We start from the raw sequence: 18582 nt of genomic DNA, 5'->3' as shown, positions 1-18582 counted from the left end.
AGCAAGCTGAGCCGAGGACAGGAAGAGGTGCCCCATTCCTTGGGTGGGTGATGGAGGCAGGAGTGGGCAGTTCAGGCTACAGAGGCTACACCAGAGCCAGTGAACTGTTCAGTGGGATACAGGGAGTGGAGGAGGGAAGGGATTCGGAGGGAGTACAGAGGCTTGTTGGTGGCTGGATCCAGAGGTGGGGGTGGGATAGAGGGTGACATGGGCTGTGGCCTGAGTCACAGGAGAACATGGAGACACCATCTGGGAATGAGCAGGCCAGGGGCAGGGCACGGGAGGCACATCTTAACTGCCCCAGCATCTCGGGTGCCCCAACTGAGCCCCAGCTGCTAATGGGCCAGCCCAGAACCATGGGGTCTTCCTAAGCCAGCAACAGGAAGGGCCTCACACCTATCTGTCCCCCACTTTCCATCTGCAGAGGAGCCCCCACACCCCCCAGGATGCCATGAGGGAGGACAGGAGCACCCTGATTTGCTGAGTGCTTACTGAGTGACTGTTAGGTAATTTTTTAAAAATCACAGACTCAGGAGACAGCTCTGAGGGTAAAGTGCTTGCTGTGCAAGATTGAAGGCCGAAGTTTGATTCCCCAGACCCTGTGTAAAAAGCTGGGTATGGTGGTGGCATGTGCCAGTAATCCCAGTGCTGAGGAGACAAAGAAGAAGGATCCCTGGGGCTCGACAACTGGCCAGCCTAGCCAAATCAGCCAGCCCCTGGCCAATGAGCGATCCAAAAACCCAAAGGTGCCCCCTGGCCTCCACCTGCACGTGCACACACATGTACCTGCACATACACACATGAACGTGCATACGTATGCACACTCAAAAATTTGCTCACTCTGTCATTGTGCCTATGGCCAACCAGTGAGGTAGCTGGGCACTGGAATCAATTACATCAACCTCAAGGAAGTCCCTTCTGGAGGTAACCCAGGCCATCAGGACTGAGAGGCTCAGTCCTATGGATAGAACTGAGGCAAACGTACCTGAGGATCAGTGAGATGCACGCCCTGTGAGCCAGCATCTGGGACAACACTAGGCCAAGGGAAATGTGAATCTAAATATCTGTTAGGAAAAACTCACCAGCCCTCCATTCTCATGAGCTCTGTATCCATGGATCAAACCAACCACAGATCCAAAGTATTGAAGAGGGGCTGGGGGCTGCATGTATACTGAGAATATATATTTTATATATATTGTATGCATGTGTGTGTGCATGTGATGCATGCATGTGCATGCATGTGAGTATGTGGATGTGCGTGCCCTTCTGCGTGCACATATTTTATATATATTGTATGCATGTGTGTGTGCATGTGATGCATGCATGTGAGTATGTGGATGTGCATGCCCTTCTGCGTGCAAAACAGCAAGATGTAGGCACCTCCCTCACGGCCGTCCTCCCCTTCCCTCTCCACCTTAAGACCTTGAGATAAGGCCTCTCACTGCTGCAGTTCCGCTGTTTCAGCCAGCCTGACCGGCCGAGCTCTCTGGAACACTCATCCATGAACTTCTTTGTTGCTGTTTTGCTTTGGTTTGGGTCCTTTTTTTTTTTTTGAGGCTTGGTCTCCCTGTAGTCCCAGATGGCCTGGAATTCACCACGTAGACCAGGCTGGCCTCAATCTCACAGAAATCTGCCTGCCTCTGCTTCCCGAGCACTGGGATTAAAGGCGTGCGCCATCGCACCTGGCCCCATGCCCTGCTTCCTCCTCCTCCCCCTCCTCCTCCTCCTCCTCCTCCTCTTCCTTCTTCTTTAAGGGGCTTTTGGCTACTCTTAACATTCCCTCCTCTGAAGAGGTAACCCTGAAATCTTTTAATGATTAGATAAGAGTTCCCAAATAATTTTGACATTTTTGGCCTTTGGAACAGAGTATGATGCTAAGAGGCCCAAGGACATTTTGACTTTTAGCCAAGAAACTGGCTACTTTCCTTTGGGGTCTTTTTACCCTAACTGCTTAGCCAATTCCTACCTCCTATTCTTATCACACCATCCTCTGAAGGGGTTACCAACTTGTGGATAGGGAATCAGGACACAGACCGCTCTGGCTTCTTCTGTGCTGAACAGGGATGCAGGGTGAGGCAATTGGGGTACCCCTTCAGTGGGTCTATCTAAAAGACTCCCAAATTGCATAACTCTTATCAGTAGGGAGAAAAGAAAGTCCTTGACTGGTGACTAGGAGATGTGAAGGAGAAGTAAAGGCAAGAGTAGTTAGCATTACAAGTTCTAGACGGAGAACCAGAAAAATGAACAGGACAAATTTCAAATGTTCATATCAAAGTCCATTGGGATTTCTTGATGAGAGCTCCCAAAATCATCCCTGTATTGGATTTTTCCTCATTTTTCTTTTGTCTGCCAAGGCTGGACTCGAGAGTGATGGACTCAGGATTGGTTTTCAGGCACTTTGATAGCTGTTGGAGTGGTTAGAATCAGTGTCAGTTCCCTCTCAAAGGCTTCTAGATAAGGGGAGAAAACAAATTTGGCCATCATTTTAAAACAATAGCTGGTTGTCTCCCTTAGCTACAGGTGGGCACTACAGTATTGGGGACCAAGATTTGGAGTCTTACATCTGAGCAGCACTTTCTGCTTGGAAGCAAAATCATCAATGAGAAATAATTGTCTAAATAACATTTTATGTGGCTTTAAGCCTAATGTCTGGAAGTGTAATCCCATGAACTCTTAAAGAAATATACTGATCACTTTAATCTTTGGTTATTCTTTCCTTTCAGGTGTTTAAGACCATACATTTGGCCCAAAGAAACCAATTTATTTTTACTCTTCAGATCATTGGATGATCTGTTCCTCAGGGGTCACATGGGCTTGGGAGGAGCTCCTGGCTCCTTTCTTTTACTGGTTCCATCTATGTGAATATAAGTCAAAGGTCCTGCTCGACCATGTCTGGCTTCACTTGGAAGCATGGATGAGATGTTTCCTCTGAGTTGACCCTCCTCTTTGTAGACTGGACACTGGTTCAAGTCCATCTCGTGGGGTCTCCATGGCCTCCCTGAACAAGAGGACAGGTGACTCACCACAGTTACAGGACATTTTGAGAGATGCTCCATAGTCCCCTGAAATTTAGTCGACCTTGGAGGGCAAGGGGCAAAAAGTATCCTTTAAGTCCCTCTGACTGCTTCTTGCATGGGTGCTGGGGACTCAAACTCACATTCCCATGCTCACCTGTTGAGCCACCTTCCAGCCCCTACAGGCCTTCTTTTGTGTGTAATTACTCCTAAACATGACATTGTCACATTTTTGACATAGCGTTTGCATTGCATTAAGTATTTTAAGTAATCTGGAAATTAAAGTACACAGGAGGGTGAACATAGGTTCGATGAAAATACTGAGTCATTTTATACAAGGGGCTTGCTTGAACACCTGCAGATCCTGGTGTCCCATTATGTGATCCTGTGTAAACAATGATATCAGCAGTACGTCACCTGTGGAACCTGGGCAGAACTCAGATAAGGAACAGGCTGTCACCAGACATAGGGCAACCAAGCCTCCCTCATCCTGCTTTTGTGGACCTCACCTGAGGCCACCCTCAGGCCCCTGTCACCAGCAGTAGAGGTGGTTTAAAGAGCAGCTGCTGGTCCAGGCCATTGCTCTGTTTTTTTCTCAGACTGGCCTGGGCTGTTGCTCTCTAACAGGGAGATCCTTATACCCCCAAAGCTGATGCAGACTATAAAAAGTACCCTCTCTGCCCCTGACTCCTCACTGGCTGAGTGGTTCCATCAAGTCCCACCACCTCTGAGCCTTCGAGGTCTCACAGGAAAGAGTTGAGCCTACTCAGACCTACCAGGGGATGTTTTGGAGACAACTGCTCCAGGGAAAGAGCCCACACAGTGCCTGGCCCATGGGGTCCCATCTTAGCTAGAGGCTGGTGCTGGTTCTGTTCTGTGACTACTCATTGGGGTAGATGCTTGGGGATACCCTGGGAGCCCTAGGGGCCTCCATGTACTCCTAGGTCCCAGCCACCTGATCGGTCTGTAGAAGTGAGATCCTTGCCCTTTCTTGTTTGGGGGTTCGGTTTGGGGATTTCATTACTGGTGTTTGTTTTGTTGTTGTTTGGTTTTAAGACAGTGTTGTATGTCCCAGGTTGGCCAAACTTGTTATATAGCCAAGAATGATCTTGAACGTCTGATCCTCCTGCCCACACCTCCCCAGTGCTGAGATTACCGTCACGTACCACCGCATGTAGTTTATGCAGTGCTGGGGATGGGACCTATGGCTTTGTGCAAGTCCTCCACCAACTGAGCAACATCTTCAGCCCTCCGTGCCTTTCTTAAGCTCACATTTTCTCCCATGGCTCTGTGCCTTTGTGTGACACGTGTCCTTGTTCTCAATAAGGAAACAGGATCCAGAGAGTTCACAGATCTGCCCAGGGTAACTCAGCAAAGTGGCTGTGGGGTCAGAATGTCAAATGAGATGGATGGTAGGAGGAAAAACCATGAGAACTTGGGTTTATAAAATGGCATAAGCATCCCCTGTCCTTGGAGAGGGACCTTCCGGGTTCCTTTGGGAGGTATCTGGTGTTGGGACAAAGAACCCTACATGTCGGAACAGATGCTGGGAAAACAGGGAGCCCTGCAAAGTCCATTAGTCTTAGGCTTCAGAATTTGGGAGGATGACTGAGCGTCAGCCCTGGCATCTTGCTGTATGATACAGGACAGTCTACAGAACAGACTGAAGATGGCTCAGGGAAGACCTTCTGTGCAGGGAGGTTGTATGTTGTAAACGAAGGCTGTCATAGCTGTGTGTTTCTAGACTCACTGTGCGTCTCTTACAGAGTGTGGCAAGGTGGAAGAGCTGCCCCATCACCCCTTGAGATTCAGGACGGGAGCGGGTCTTTCAGGTCCACTCCTTGCCCTCCTCTCCCACCAGACCCGAGGATAGAGACATCTCTCAGATGTGACTTGAGCGGTGCCCCTGCGGGACCCCATCACGTTATTCTGGGTAAGGAATGGCAGTCCTTGTCCTGGCCCAGTAGAGAAGGGATGCGGAAGGAAATGCCTGGGACAGATAGGTGGGCTGGAGGGGGCATTGGGAGGGAGCCTGGGAGTCAGGTCCACTGTAGAGCTGGTGACTCCGGAAACAGGATGAGGACGAGGCAGGACCGCCTTAGGGGGAGAGTCGGGAGACTGCCCTTGTAATTTGCCTATCTGTGGGTGGATGAGGGAAGGCCTGGCATCCCCGAAGCCACAGCTCTGAGCTCAGGCACGTGGTGGGGGTCACAGCTCCTCCCGTGTGATAATGGCAGGACTAGTCTCGGGCTACGGCAGGGTTGCTGTGGGTGAAGGAGAAACAGGAGGGTGTGGGGCAAACCAGGAGCCCCGATGCTGGGGAGGGGAGGAGCAGAAACAAGGGGATGAAGGAGGAAGAAACCAGGGGTGCCGCTCAAAAGAGCCAAGGCCACAGGAGGGCCTCGAGAAGAGGGCGAGCCACAGAGGTCAAGAGGTCAAATGGGTCCAATAGTGTCCTCACCCTATTCTCCCATCCATGACCTTTGAATGTGACCTCGTTTGGAAATAAGGTCTTCGTACTTTGTTAATATATAAATATATGGGGCCAGGATAGAGCCTAAATCCAATAAAGGATGTCCTTCTAAAGGAAGGGAGATTCAGAGGCACAAGCACACAAGGCACTCATTCAGTGATGGCGAGATTAGAGTGATGGCCAGAAGGAGGTGGCAGGTGTTTCTGCGACTCAGCACTGGAAAGTGGCTGCCTGAGGGAGCAGATGGTGGGATGGACAGATGTCTCTTCATCCTAGTTGAGGGGATGGAGAGTTTAGGCAAGATCGGAGGCTGATGAAGACAGTGGCTGGGATGGGAATGGTAGGCTGTGCTTACGAGGTTACTGAATTCGTGTCTTTGTCTAGGAAGATGACACTGGAGAGGTGACAGAGGTGGGCAGGGAGGGAGATGACCCAGAGGACCAGAGCCTGGGCCAAGGAGGGAAGGGCTGGGATGCAGGGAGCGGATAGGGCAGTGTGACCAGCAGTCTGTGGGAAGGGGAGGTGAGGGTGAAGGCTAGGGGAAGAGAGGACCCTGTCAAACAGCCCCAGGGGACACAGAGGAGGAGCCCCCCCCCCCAGCTAGCCATGGCTAGTTCACAGTAGAGACTGTGCATTTGAAAGGGCAATGGTCCCAAAGGCAGCAGTGTTTCTCCCACAGCTCCTAGGAGTCTGGAGGTACATGTGAGAAGGGTAAGCATCTATTGAGCACCCGCTGTGTGCCCATAAGGATGCTTTGTGATTCCACAGAAAGGTGCATCACCGCGTCCATACCGTGTATGGAGTATATACAGCAAACCTCACTCTTCTGCAGGCCCAAAGTCTGAAGTCAAGGTGGTGGCAGGCCCCACTCTCTCCAGAAGCTTTGGGGGTCCTTCCTTGACCCTTTGGCTTCTAGAAACACAAGTGCCTCTTGGCTTGTGGCCACTTCACCCCAGTCTTTGTCTCTATCATCTTGTGGTCACTTCCCCATGCTGTGTGTTTCTGTATCTAATCGCCCCTTCTCAGAAAGACACTGGTCTTTGAACTGAGGGGTCCATCCTGACTCAAGATGGCTGCATCCAAGCTCATTGCAAAAAGTCAGTGCTGTGCTTTGACTATGAAGTGTCCCGCATGGTCTCGTGTGTCGGAGGAGGTTGCCAGCTGAAGGGCTTCCGGGAAGCGATTGGATTCTGGATCCTGAGGGCTGTGACCTAATCCGTGGGTTCATTACTTGACAGAGTCACAGTACAATAGCATCATGGGAGGCGGTGGAGTCGGTCAGGCTGAGTGAGAAGCAGCAAATCCCTGGGCATATCCTTGGGGCTCCATCTTGCCCTGCCCCCGCCCTCCTGCCATGATGTGAGTTTTTTGTTTTGTTTTGTTTTACCATACCCACCCTGCCGTTATGGACTGAACTCTGAAACAGCAATCTAAATCTTTCCTAAGTTTGTCAGGTGGGCTGTCATAGCAACAAGAAACATAACGGAGGCAGCTTATTTCCAGTTAAGGTCACACTCTTCAATTCTAAGTGGTCATGAATTATGGGGCAGAGACACTGTCCAACCCAGTGCAACATCTAAAAGTGGACAAAGGAGAAGGTAAAGCCGGGGAGGGAGGGGAGGTGACTCATGGCACAGGGGCCATGCAAGAGATGTGCGAGGGTACCGCAAAGATGATGTGGCGGGGAGTGAGGCCAGCAGAGTCCGGAAGCCCTTGATGAGGGGTTGTTGAAGGGAGGGTGCAGAAGGTGATTATAGAAATAGGAAAGTCAGCCACATAGTGGCTATTATCATCCAGGATAGGCAAGTGGCCTGGCTCGGGAGAGGGGAGGTGCAGGTCATGGCTGGATACCCAACCCACTAAGAGAAAGTCCATCCCCCCCATGAATATGGGGGTCGTGAGGCCTGGCCCTCATGGAGGACACAGAGGATGGGCACAACTGCCCTGGGAAGTGGTAGCCAGCCCTGCCAGAAACTCAGCCATGGAGGAAGGAGTTGAACCGCCCTTTGAGGTCCAGAGGCAGCACTCAGACCGATGGGGAAGTCATCAAGCAACAAGTCAACGATTCCCACCAAGAACTTTTTAATAAGGGAAGTTTCAGGCAGGGAGGTGAGGCAAGGTGGACAGGGAAATTCCAGAGGTCACTGCAGAGGCCATATGGGGGCCAGCCAAAGTCTGGCTGGGTGACCTGTAACCCCTGCCAGCCCTGAGCACCTGCACACCGGTGACAGATGAAACTCAAATCCAACTAATGGGAAGCTAGAAAATGTGCTTACTGAGCTTCCTAGAAAAGGGGAGGGAACATAACAGGGAGAGAGAAGATAAAAGGCCTTAAAATCCACCCAGGGAAGAGGAAGCTCTGCAGTGAGGCTGAGCCTTTCAGACAGGAGAACGCTACCTCCGGGGACGGCGTGGGTCCTTGGCTTGGGGTGTGTCGGGAGCCATGTGGGTGCATGCGACCCCATAGACGCTGCAGGGAGATCTTCTGTCTACCCCTTTTCCCGGAGGGATTTTTTCCAGCTCCTCCTCCTCACCTGCCAAGCAGTGCTTTCAAGTTCCCATGCCTTAGATCCTTGCTGGGCTTCTCTGTGGCTCAGGGTCTCTGTGCCTCTGAAAATGGAGTCAACATAGTTCCAAGAAGGAAAACCATGTGTCTTTCTCCACATTCATGAAGAGAGGCAGCCCAGGGTCACCATAAAGGACTAGAGACACCTTGGGGGTCTATCCACCCAACCCTATCCGAGGAAAAGTGAGAGAACTGAGACCCAGAAGATGAAGGGACATGAAGAACAGGTGCTCCACGCGCAGCTGAGCCAAGGGAGACCGAGACTCAGAAATGTCAGGATGGGAGCTCATGCCCCACGTGGCCCCACTAGGTGGCCTTTGAAGCAAACGCAGCAGGAGCTATCCAGTGACAGCAGCAGACTCTGCAGGTTTAGGACAAAGTTACAACACTGACTCATTTTTTATGCCCCCGCTCTTGGGCACCCCCCCAACTTTTGATCAGCCATCTACCTGTTCAGAAGTTCCCATAACGCCTTCAGGTTCAAGCACTTGTTAGACTATCTCACAGAACTCGAGAGCACTGTGTCTCCACATTGCAGCTCTATGAGGAAGGTTAGGCACAGGCTCGGTCCAAGGCTGAGTGCAGCACCCATGCCTGCCCCCAGGGGATCAGGACTGTCCGTGCAGCACCCATGCCTGCCCCCAGGGGATCAGGACTGTCCGTGCAGCACCCATGCCTGCCCCCAGGGGATCAGGACTGTCCGTCTTCCACACATTCTCACTAAGCAAGAAACCCTGCTGAGCCTAGCTGCCTGGTTTTTCTCACACTTTCATTGCAGGGGCACAACTGGTTGACTCCTCAGCAAGCACATTGAACCTCCCTGTCTAGGAACTGGCATGGTCCTAAATTCTAGCCCAACACCTACCAAGCTGGCCTTCCTGATAGCCAACCCCATCTTGAAGGTGTTCTGAGGCTCAACAGCCTTGAAGGACTCTACCACACTCAGGGGTCACCAAAACCCTCAGCAGCTCAGTGCCAAGAAACAGCACACTCTCAGCCCCTGCAAGCCAAGTCACCCAGCCCCGATGCCAGGAACACAGCCAGCAGTCCATCCCAAGGAAGGCAAGCAGCACCCCACAGAAAGGCTCCCAGAGAACTCTACTCACAGCAGAGACCACACTGGAGAGACCAAGAGGCAGGATGCTAGCAGGCAAATCAGAAACCAGATAAAGCAAGAGGGGGCACTGGCCAGATCCAGAGGATGATGACACTTCCCTCTGAGGGGCTGGACTATCCTCTAGAACATGTGGCCCAACACATCTAGATTGTCCACATCAGCAGGAGTCAGAGGCCAGGACACACAGGCAACTCATTAACTTGATTCGTGGTTGCTTCTGCCCAGGGCCAAGGGCAGCCCTGACCTGGGTGCCTCTCATGTTGAAATGATAGTCAAAGACGCAGGAAGAGGGCAGAGGGCCTAACGGTGGGGACGTGCAGGACAGGCAGAGCAGACAGGCTCACCTGCGATCCCAGGCAAGGAGCCTTCTTGGAAAGCCAGTTCTGTGTGTTGGTTACGATGGAAATGGATTTATGCAGTGTTCGATGACATACGAATTTAAATTCCTGCTACTCAAGCCATCTGGATGCTGAGCCGTGAGCCTTCTTGACTCGAGCTATGTGGAGTTCCCACCCCAAGCTCATCTTAAGTCATCTATCCAAAATCACCTGGAGCTCAGGTGGACACAGCCTGCCCGTCTTGGCAGGCTTTCCTGGCCGCCAGCTCTTGGAAAGCAGTTTATAAGCTTACCTGCAAAATCCCAGCCCAGTAAATCTCCAGGACAGGAGCGGATTCACCTAATGGAATTAGAAAGTATAAATGGCAGTGATCTTGAGAACACTCAGAAACTAAGCTCTTTCTGGAAATTGGAAAATCGCCTACATCAGCCAGGGAGACCCTGGAAATTACAGGCCCGTGCCCGGAAGTAATAAGGTCAGACCGCTCCGACGCCTGAAAGAAAATCGTGCTCGCCAACCACAAAAGTTCTCAAAAAATATACTATAAAGTGGTGACATCCCAGCCACCCTGCGGACATCATCTACCTGAGTTTTCAAAAGCTTGAGAGGAGGTCCTCTGAGAGAGTCTACTGGGGAGGGAAGTCTGGGAAGGGGACACCCTGGTTCAGTAGGTGCCACCCTCATTAAGTGAGGCACTGCAGGAGTTCTGGGCCTCCTGAGCACCTAACCACCTGAAGATGGGCAATAATTGCAGACCCCAGAGCCAGCCACAGGGAAGAAACAACTGCTTTGTTTAAAAACTTAATAGTGCTCTCCTTGGAGCCATCCTACCAGCAAAGGGCAGGGAGGGGTTTTGTTCACTGGAACTGTTTATTTTCTGCTTTCGTTCTTTGAAATATGGGCTCTGGGGCTGGAGAGATGGCTCCGCGATTGAGAACACTGGCTGCTCTTGCAGAGAGTTTAGCTCCCAGCAGCCACTGGCTGCTAACAACCATCCATCCAGTTCCAAGGGATCCAATGCCCTCTTCTGGCCCCCAAGGGCATTGAATGCATGTGGTGCACTTATATACATGTACTTTATACATGTATAAAATAAAAATAATTAAATCAAAAAGTGAAATATGGGCTTAGGAGGGGCCTGTTTGCCAATTTGCATGCTTTTCCAGTGTGGAGCACCATATCCGGCAAGAAGGTGGTCACAAGGTCAACCAGGTACTGCGTGGATTTAGTCATCTTCATAATGGCCACAGATCTGCCTCTAAATAGGCTGGAAGTTCCCAGCATAATTGTGACCACTGGTCCACAAATGCTGGACACATGTCCCCATTCTGCTCAGTACCCCCTTCTTCAGTGACAGAACCCTCTACATGGGCCGAAGGCTGTAAAAGAGCTCTGAGCACAGGTGAGCAAGGTCCTGCCTGCCATCAGCATCAGCCCCCTTCGGCTACATGGTGTGGGTCTCTCACCCCAGTGTATACCCCTGGCCCATCTCTGCTGGAGCACCTGATGTGGTGAGTTGTAGAGGAGACCTTCAGAGACTGCCACTACTAGAACTGAGCTCCAGGTCCGAGGGCATACATGAGTCTCCTGCTGCTGCTGTCATAAACAGCCATGGCCTGGGTAACTTGCAAGAACAGGATTTCATTCTCAGCTCTGGAAGCTGAAAGTCTATAGTCAAGGTGTCTGTAGGGCCAGGCTCTCCAGGTGATGGTTGCCTTGTGGCCCCATCACTCATCTCTGCCTCTGTCTTTACAAGCTTTCCTCCCTTCCTATGTCTGTGTCTCAAGCCCCCCTCCCTTCTCTTGAAGGGCATCAGTCACTGAGCTCGGGGCCCACTCTAAACCCAAGATGCTCCTTTAATTTAATCACATCTGCAAAGGCCCTTGTTCCCCAAAAGACTTCATGCACAGGTTCCAAGAACATGTTGTTTTGGAGACACGGTTCAAACTGCTGCATGGTACATTCACCATGCCCTGCTGTGTACCGGCCACACTCTGGATGAGAGTTACCCACAACAGTGTCCTGGGTCTCATGGTGTTTGGGGTCTGGGCAGAGGTATGTGTGGACATGGGATGGCTTCAGTCTGCCTTCCGGGTGAACTTTATTTGGCCACCCCAGGCAGCAGAGGAGGCAGCTGGTGACAGGTTGGTGGCCTTCCCCCTCCTGCCCCTTCCAGCAGCTGCTCACAGAGGCCAGCCAGGCTGCAGAGCTCTGCCCAGCAAGTAGAATCTTGAGTGGGAAAGAAGACGTTGGCGTCAGCAGAAACTGTGCACCTGTCCAGAGCTCTGAACAAACAGCATCATTCCAAAATGCTTTAGTGCTCAGAAAGTGCCTATAAAATACCAGTGTGCGCTGGCATTGTTTTCCCAAAGGGCTGCCCCTCCGAATGCCGGGCTGAGAAAGACAAGTCAGGCTAAATCAGAAAGTGTGTGGGGCTCTCGTTCCAGCATGAGTTCGTTCCCAAGCCTGGTGGGTTATGACAGGACAAGGCACATTCAGGGGCCAACTCGGAGAGGGGGGATTTCACGGAGTTCCTCAGAGCCACAGAGACCTAATGCTGTGTTAGCCTTGGATGTATTGCCTGCCTGAGCCACAGGCCCTGCAGAACAGCCCAGTGTCGGTTCTCCAAGCAGCATCAGTATCTCCTCATCCAGCTTCACCTGTGGAGCCCATCAACCCAGCTAGCAGACCCAATGACATTGGCAGCCAAGCAGGGGAGGGCATGGCAGAGCCATGGTGCAAGCAATTCCCTGGGGCCTCTTAACCATACTCCAGTCCTGGGGTAGGGTGGTAGCCAAGGAACAATATGAGGTTTCTCCCATCTGGGACCCTCATGTGAGCAGCTGAAGGCATGTGGATGGTATCCATCTGATGGAGACAACTGGTTCAGCAGGACCAGTTTTGGCCTGGCCGTTCCTGTGCCCTACCCAAGGTTAGATTCCAGGACTAGAAAGGATGGCCAGGTGGAGGGGGACAGCCCTGCAACCTTCTGGGAGCAGTCTTGCAGCCTCAGGGGTCACCTGTAGCCTTCTACCACCTGAGCTCCCCACAACCCTCAATGACAACACGCCATGAAGGGGGCCTGCCCCGAGCAGACAGTGACCTGACCTAACTTAGGATCCTAGTCAGTTTGCCTCTGTGTGATGGATGGAGATCTGCCCATGCATTGCTCTTCAGTGAACAGTGGGGTGGGGAGCCCAGAGAAATGTGTATGAGTTCACCAGACTCTGCTGTAGGGAAATCAAGATGAAGGGCCATAGCCCTCAGAAAATCCGGGTGAACCCGCTTCTTCCAGCCTTTCTGATCACTAAGTGTGGCCTCATCTGAGGCTCTCTGTGGCCACCTCAGCTGATGGAGCTCTAGGGATCTGAACCAAATGCCCTGGGATTCTGGGAAGTATGGAGAGATGAGCCTCTACGGCAGGCTTGTCCCAACTGCTGCTTAGCCATGTGATGCCTTCAAAGGTGAGACCCCCGAGGGGCCTTCCAGGGGTTGTTTAGGGTTAGGATGCAGCCTAGGCAGGAACATGGAAGAGTGAAGTTTTGAGATTCTGAAGGGACAGAAGTCCCAGGCAGAGCTGGGCACACTCTATGGATGTTTTGATAGTTTTCTATTCCAGCCTAGGAGAAATTACCAGTGCTTTCTAACTTTATCCGGGATTCCTGAGGCCCTCCCATCCGCCTCTAAAACTTCCAAGAATAAGAAGTTCCCTCTGATGGCTTGGAGTGTAGACTTTCATCTGACTGTTCCAAGTTCCTGTGGTGGCCAATAGAGAGGAGGGGAGGTTCTGGCTACCTACCTGGCCCTTGCTCAAAGCATCCATATCACTGGGGACTGTGTGGGAGGTGCAGGCTTGTCTACCACCCCAACCAGGCCTGGAATGTGTCTGCATCACTAAGAGACCCCGGGGAACACATGGAGCAGCTGCGGTTCAGCACCCTCTGCCTCTAGACTCAGACCGCTGAGCTCCTGCCCTGGTACTGTGCTCTGCCAGAGAAACCCAGATCCTGGGTCTTGGGGGAGAGAGAGAGAGAAAGAAAAAGAAAAGACTAAAAAGATCAGACTAGGCAGACGGAAGGGAGAGGGGAGAGAAGCAGAGACTGAGCGTGTGGCTCTGTTTCCTGGGTGTCTGTTCTATGCCAGGCCCCATCCTATGTTCTGGAGACACAAGTGCTACATCAGCGGACTAAACAGATAAACCTTCCCCCCGGCCATTTCTCCCCTTCCCGGTGGAGGGACTACTGGATGTCCATGAGGCCCAGACACCCAAACACCTCTCTGTGTCCTCAGCTGCAGTGCCATGCGGCCATTGTCTCTGAAGAAAGAACCAGCCCTTAAGGTTCTTGCTCTGGTCTTTATTCCCCTGAGTCACTGCCTCAGAGCTGGCCTGTAGCCATTCCTGCAGAAGTGGAGCTGTGGGCATCTCTGCCTCTTTTCAGTGTCATGTGGACACCTTCAGCTGTTTCTAGGCCCTTCTGGGGCCACACACTTCCTTCTCCTGTGTCTTGGTGTTGAGGTGTTAAGGAAAGAGCAAGGGCTCCATCTGGGTTTCCACTGGGGGACCAGGATGTGAGGACCGAAGTCACAGGCCGCTTTGAGACCAGGCACACGGGACCTGCTGTTTGCGGGAGGCGGTGACAAGGCGAGCTTCAGGCGAGGGGACCCTACAGTTGACTGGGCATTTGGGCAAGCAGGTTCCTATCCCAGCGCTGACCTGCATGTCCTTCTTTGGTGATAAATCCAGGTAGTTCACGTGCAATATGCGGCTCTGTGAGGGTCGGGCACATCAGGGAGCCACACTGTACTCAGCTGTGCCCAAGGAGCTCTATACACTTGATAGATATTCCTGGAATCATCACCACCCCTTGAAGGCGGATGGGGAGAGGGTCAGAGTCTTGTGTCCAGGTCACCCTCCTGGGTCCACATCCCTCTTAGACTCACTACTGACACTTCTGAGCCTTGGTTCCCTCATCTGTAAAATGGGGGTGATGCTTGGGCTTGGTCATTTGAGCCTACCTGAGGCTTGAAGGTGCAAGGACACAACAAAGTGCTAAGACCAGTGCCCAGGATAGTGCCTTGAGGCGATCATGACCCCTGTATGGCGGGCTGGCTCCAGACACAGGCAGCCTCAGGCACAGGATCAGAGCCCCACAGCCTGAAGTAGCTGATATTCCTTCATCTTTTATCACTCTAGTCCTGCTGTAGAGTTCCATCCACCCCAGCAAGCTGGCTCTGTTTCTCAGGATAGCAAAGGGCAGGATGGGCCATGGGAGGCCCCACTGGTGTATGCAAACCTCTGGCCTCTGATGCCACCCGGCAGCTCGAGATGAGGTCTGGGAAGTTCTTGTGGCTCCCTCGCCACTCCAAGCTGGCTCCTGTATGCCTGGCAGCCTTCATTCTGCTAATGAGCCCCTTAGAGCCCGCAGCCATTTGGTCAAAACTCTTGCAGGTTCGCCCCAGGGCTGCCCAGCTGGGAAAGTTTTATCTTCCCTCCTAAAGCCAGTGGCTATTTGGGCCATCAGCCCTGTTGACCCTTGACTGCAGCCCTGAGAAGGGCCCTGGAAGAGCAGACTGATATGAATGGAGCCTTCCAAGTGGGGTGACTGATGGCTACCCTATTGCCGGTCCACCGAAGTCATCTGAGCTCAGGATGGCTCATCTTCCAGGGACAACAGGCATCTGTTAGTCAGAGCAGACAGCCGTCAGGCTCCCAGTCAGACTGCAGCCCTGTGCTTTGAGTGTGCATTCTGCAAAGGGAACACATGTAAGTGCTCACCTGTGCCTGGTCCAGCCCACCTCCCAGCTCCTGCACTCTCCACTGTACATCCTCTTCCACTGCCCACCTCAGCCTTGCTTCCAGTGAGGCAGATAGACATATACCATGTCTGCTTCTCGGGAAAGTGGGAGAGGCTCTTCCTGAAGGATGAATGACCCCCCGCCATTCCTTTACCTTCCAAGGGGCAGCTGTCCCGGCACAGATGGTAGGTCCAACAGGGCGGCCTCAGCTCAGATCCATGCTGTGCTGCCTCCCCATGCCCCCACTCCAGAGACAAGTAGGAGTAGAAGTCCCCAGGTGCCAGACTGTGCCAGACTCTGGTCATCAGGTCAGTGTTTTGGAGAGAAGAAAGTCTGACGCAGAAAGAACGTGCTTGGCACAGCCCACCACCTGCGTTGGCTCGTGCAGACATTGTCACCCGAAATGAGAGACTTACAGGGGAGAGGGGATTTGGACATGTCTGGTTTTGAAACATGATTTGAATGGCTCCGCTTTGCAGAGTTGCTGTCCGTCTAGAACAGTGCAGGGCCTCTCAGGAGGGTCTCTGAATGCAGGACTGAAAACCAGCAGCCCCCTCCATAGGCAGATGGACTGAGGTAGCCTGGCCAAGTTCAAGCTAGCCTGGCTGTAGGGCCACTTCTCTGAGCCTGAGGGCAGGAGGGTGTGGGCAGGGTAGGTGGGACTCCTGATGGGAGGTGCCTTCTTACCAATAGCTCGGGGGCATTGCACCTCAATCTCTTCCTAGGAGAATCTCACTGAGGTGCCCCCGCCCCCCCCGCCAGCCCTGGGACTCCATATTTTTTAGTCTGCCCAAGATCCAACCTGAGTGTCATTAGAACACCAGCTCCATGCAGCTTGGTAACCCCAGTGATGGGGGGCGGGTAATGACGCCAGTGACAAGGGTTAGCGATTGCCAGATCCGAACAGCAGTGGTCCATAGCATCCCACCTGGTGGCTTAGGAGTGGGTAGGGATTACAGCCTCTGCATTCGTGTCCATCAGAGTGGGGCATGAGTGGGCCGTGAGACCCAGGGCTGGTCAGCGCCGCTCCTCCTCCTAGCTGTGGCTCTGAGGCTGCTCCTGGTACATCGACCAGTAAGTGCAGCACTCCCTGCACCAGCTCGGCTCTGAGGGCTGGGGTGGTTTATGTGTGCTTCGCAATGGGGTGGTAATAGGAGCTCAGGCCAGCATCTAGCAATGGAGCAAAGCAAATTCTTCTACATTTTCAGGAATGCTTAGGAACAAGGTCTCTAAACACTGTGGGTACCTCCTGAAAAAAATCAAGAAGCAGTCCTGGGTTGGTTTTGATATTGTTATTTACTTCTAGCAAGGCAGGAACAGACAGGAAGGACTCAGACTCCTCCCCCAAATAAGCAGAGAGACGCACCATCAGTATCTGCCTCCTCCCAAACCAAATCGAGATACAATGGGAGGAACTGGGAGTCTCTTCACATCCCTTGGACCTGACATCTCTTCAGTCAGCCCTGGGTAGATGATGAATTCAGGGCTCTACTGAGACATGCACAGGTCTGAAGGGTCTGTATTCTGGGCCCCGTGGCAACTGACGCCCACAGCACCTGCTAGTTGGAATATCTTCCTGCTCCTGGCTTTGTAGACCTGGGAAGTTACTGGAACACGGAGACCCTTTGGGACTTCATGAACTGAAAACCATCCCACCTCCACTCACCACCCCGGGTCTAGCACTGTGCATTCCCCCCAGGCCTTTGAGCTATGGGGGAGAAGCTGTTTGGAACACTGATGGAAAGAGGCTTGACCTGAGCCCATCAGAGTCTCTGGAGGCCCCAGGACAGTCTCTTCCCGGCACAGATGGCCTGTGCTGTGTGACACTTTCCCCTATTTCCCCATCTCCCAGCTACAGGACATGAGGCAACCCCCAATCTACTTCACCCCTGTGGTGATGAGCAATGGGCCGCCCACGTTCCCTGTTTGGAACACTGATGGAAAGAGGCTTGACCTGAGCCCATCAGAGTCTCTGGAGGCCCCAGGACAGTCTCTTCCCGGCACAGATGGCCTGTGCTGTGTGACACTTTCCCCTATTTCCCCATCTCCCAGCTACAGGACATGAGGCGACCCCCAATCTACTTCACCCCTGTGGTGATGAGCAATGGGCCACCCACGTTCCCCAAATACCTGCCCTGGGGTTGAGGGCTTCCTTGTTTCTTAGAAGAAGGGGAAACCTGTCAGGGTCTTCCATCCCACCCCTCTTTCCCACAGCAGTAGCTGCGATTTACATTAAAGGCTGTAACCGGTCGGAGTAAATGGAGCAGGTTCGCAATTAGTTTTCAAAGTACTTATCTCATTAAAGTAAATGAATTATTGATTTAGTGACACATGCTTTTAGTGAGTGGCATAGTGCCTTCCCCACTCTGCCTTGGCTCTCAGAGCTATGGCCGGCACAAGCAAACTTGCTTTGTGTAGGGTTTTTTTTTATTTTAATATTTCCTTCTCGTTATTTAGCTTCATAATTAAAGTGGCTTCACAAGAGAAATGAAGGTTTATGGGAATCAAAGCCCCAGAGACTGCATGCTTGTCTCCACGTGGGGAAGCTCTGAGCAAGCTGGGGGTGGGCATGAGGGTCACGAGAAGTCTCCTGACCTCCACAGTTAATGAATGAAGGTTGGGGGGCGTGCTCCTGGAAGGTGGGCAGGGGTGGGCAAAACAAGTAGGGGTTTCCCCACAGGCAGCTAGTCCTCCAGCCCCATCCGTCTGCACTTTGGAAACTCATAGTATCAGAAAGAGCTAGAGGTATCTGACCAGGTATCTGCAGGGTGGCAGAGATGGAAGACGCTGGAGAGAAGCCGCTGGGTGGGGAGCTGAGCTGGTCCTTTGCTGCAGAGAACAGAGGGGTCAAGAGCCCTGGTTCCCTCATGCGTATACACACGGTGAATGTCCTGGGCTTGACTCAGACTTAGCCTCACCCCCAGCAGCATCTGATTTTCCCTCTCTGAGAAAGACTGCAGAAGGCCTGAGATGAAACAGGGAAAGGTGCTGCACCCCGAGCCTCAGGCGCCAGCAGGGGAGGCCACCAGGGCACCGGCTGCCGACCGCTCACTGCCCCTGCCACGTGCTGCTGAGTCAGGGAAGTGCCATCACCCTGGAAGATGGAGTGCCCCATTAAAGGCCACTGGCCTGTGTGGACTCGGTTTCAGACAGCTTCTGATTTCCAATCTGGCTTCAAATGAACAGGGCCTTGTTCCACTCGGGATACAGATGGTAGGGACGGAGATGGAGTGATAAAAGGGATGTACGCTATGTTCTATGAAGCCATTTCTTAGAGG

The 18582-nt window shown here is 52.6% G+C and overlaps 1 protein-coding gene and 1 long non-coding RNA gene across 7 annotated transcripts in view; one reads left to right on the top strand and one right to left on the bottom strand.

Moving 5' to 3' along the window:
- The window catches only part of Rbfox3 (RNA binding fox-1 homolog 3), a 448346-nt gene that overhangs the window by 282825 nt on the left and 146939 nt on the right, over positions 1-18582 (top strand). The gene's annotated exons all lie outside the window — the stretch shown is intronic.
- LOC115067094 lies at positions 7589-9208 on the bottom strand. Its single transcript, XR_003846525.1, has 3 exons — positions 9160-9208; positions 8503-8593; positions 7589-8414 (listed from the first exon to the last, which is right to left on the bottom strand). It is a non-coding gene; the product is annotated as an uncharacterized LOC115067094 (long non-coding RNA).

The sequence above is a fragment of the Nannospalax galili genome, unplaced genomic scaffold (assembly GCF_000622305.1).
Source record: "Nannospalax galili isolate Female #2095 unplaced genomic scaffold, S.galili_v1.0 scaffold945, whole genome shotgun sequence".
NCBI lineage: Eukaryota > Metazoa > Chordata > Mammalia > Rodentia > Spalacidae > Nannospalax > Nannospalax galili.
Note: the sequence above shows the minus strand (reverse complement) of the source record. Positions and strands in the feature narration are given on the sequence as shown.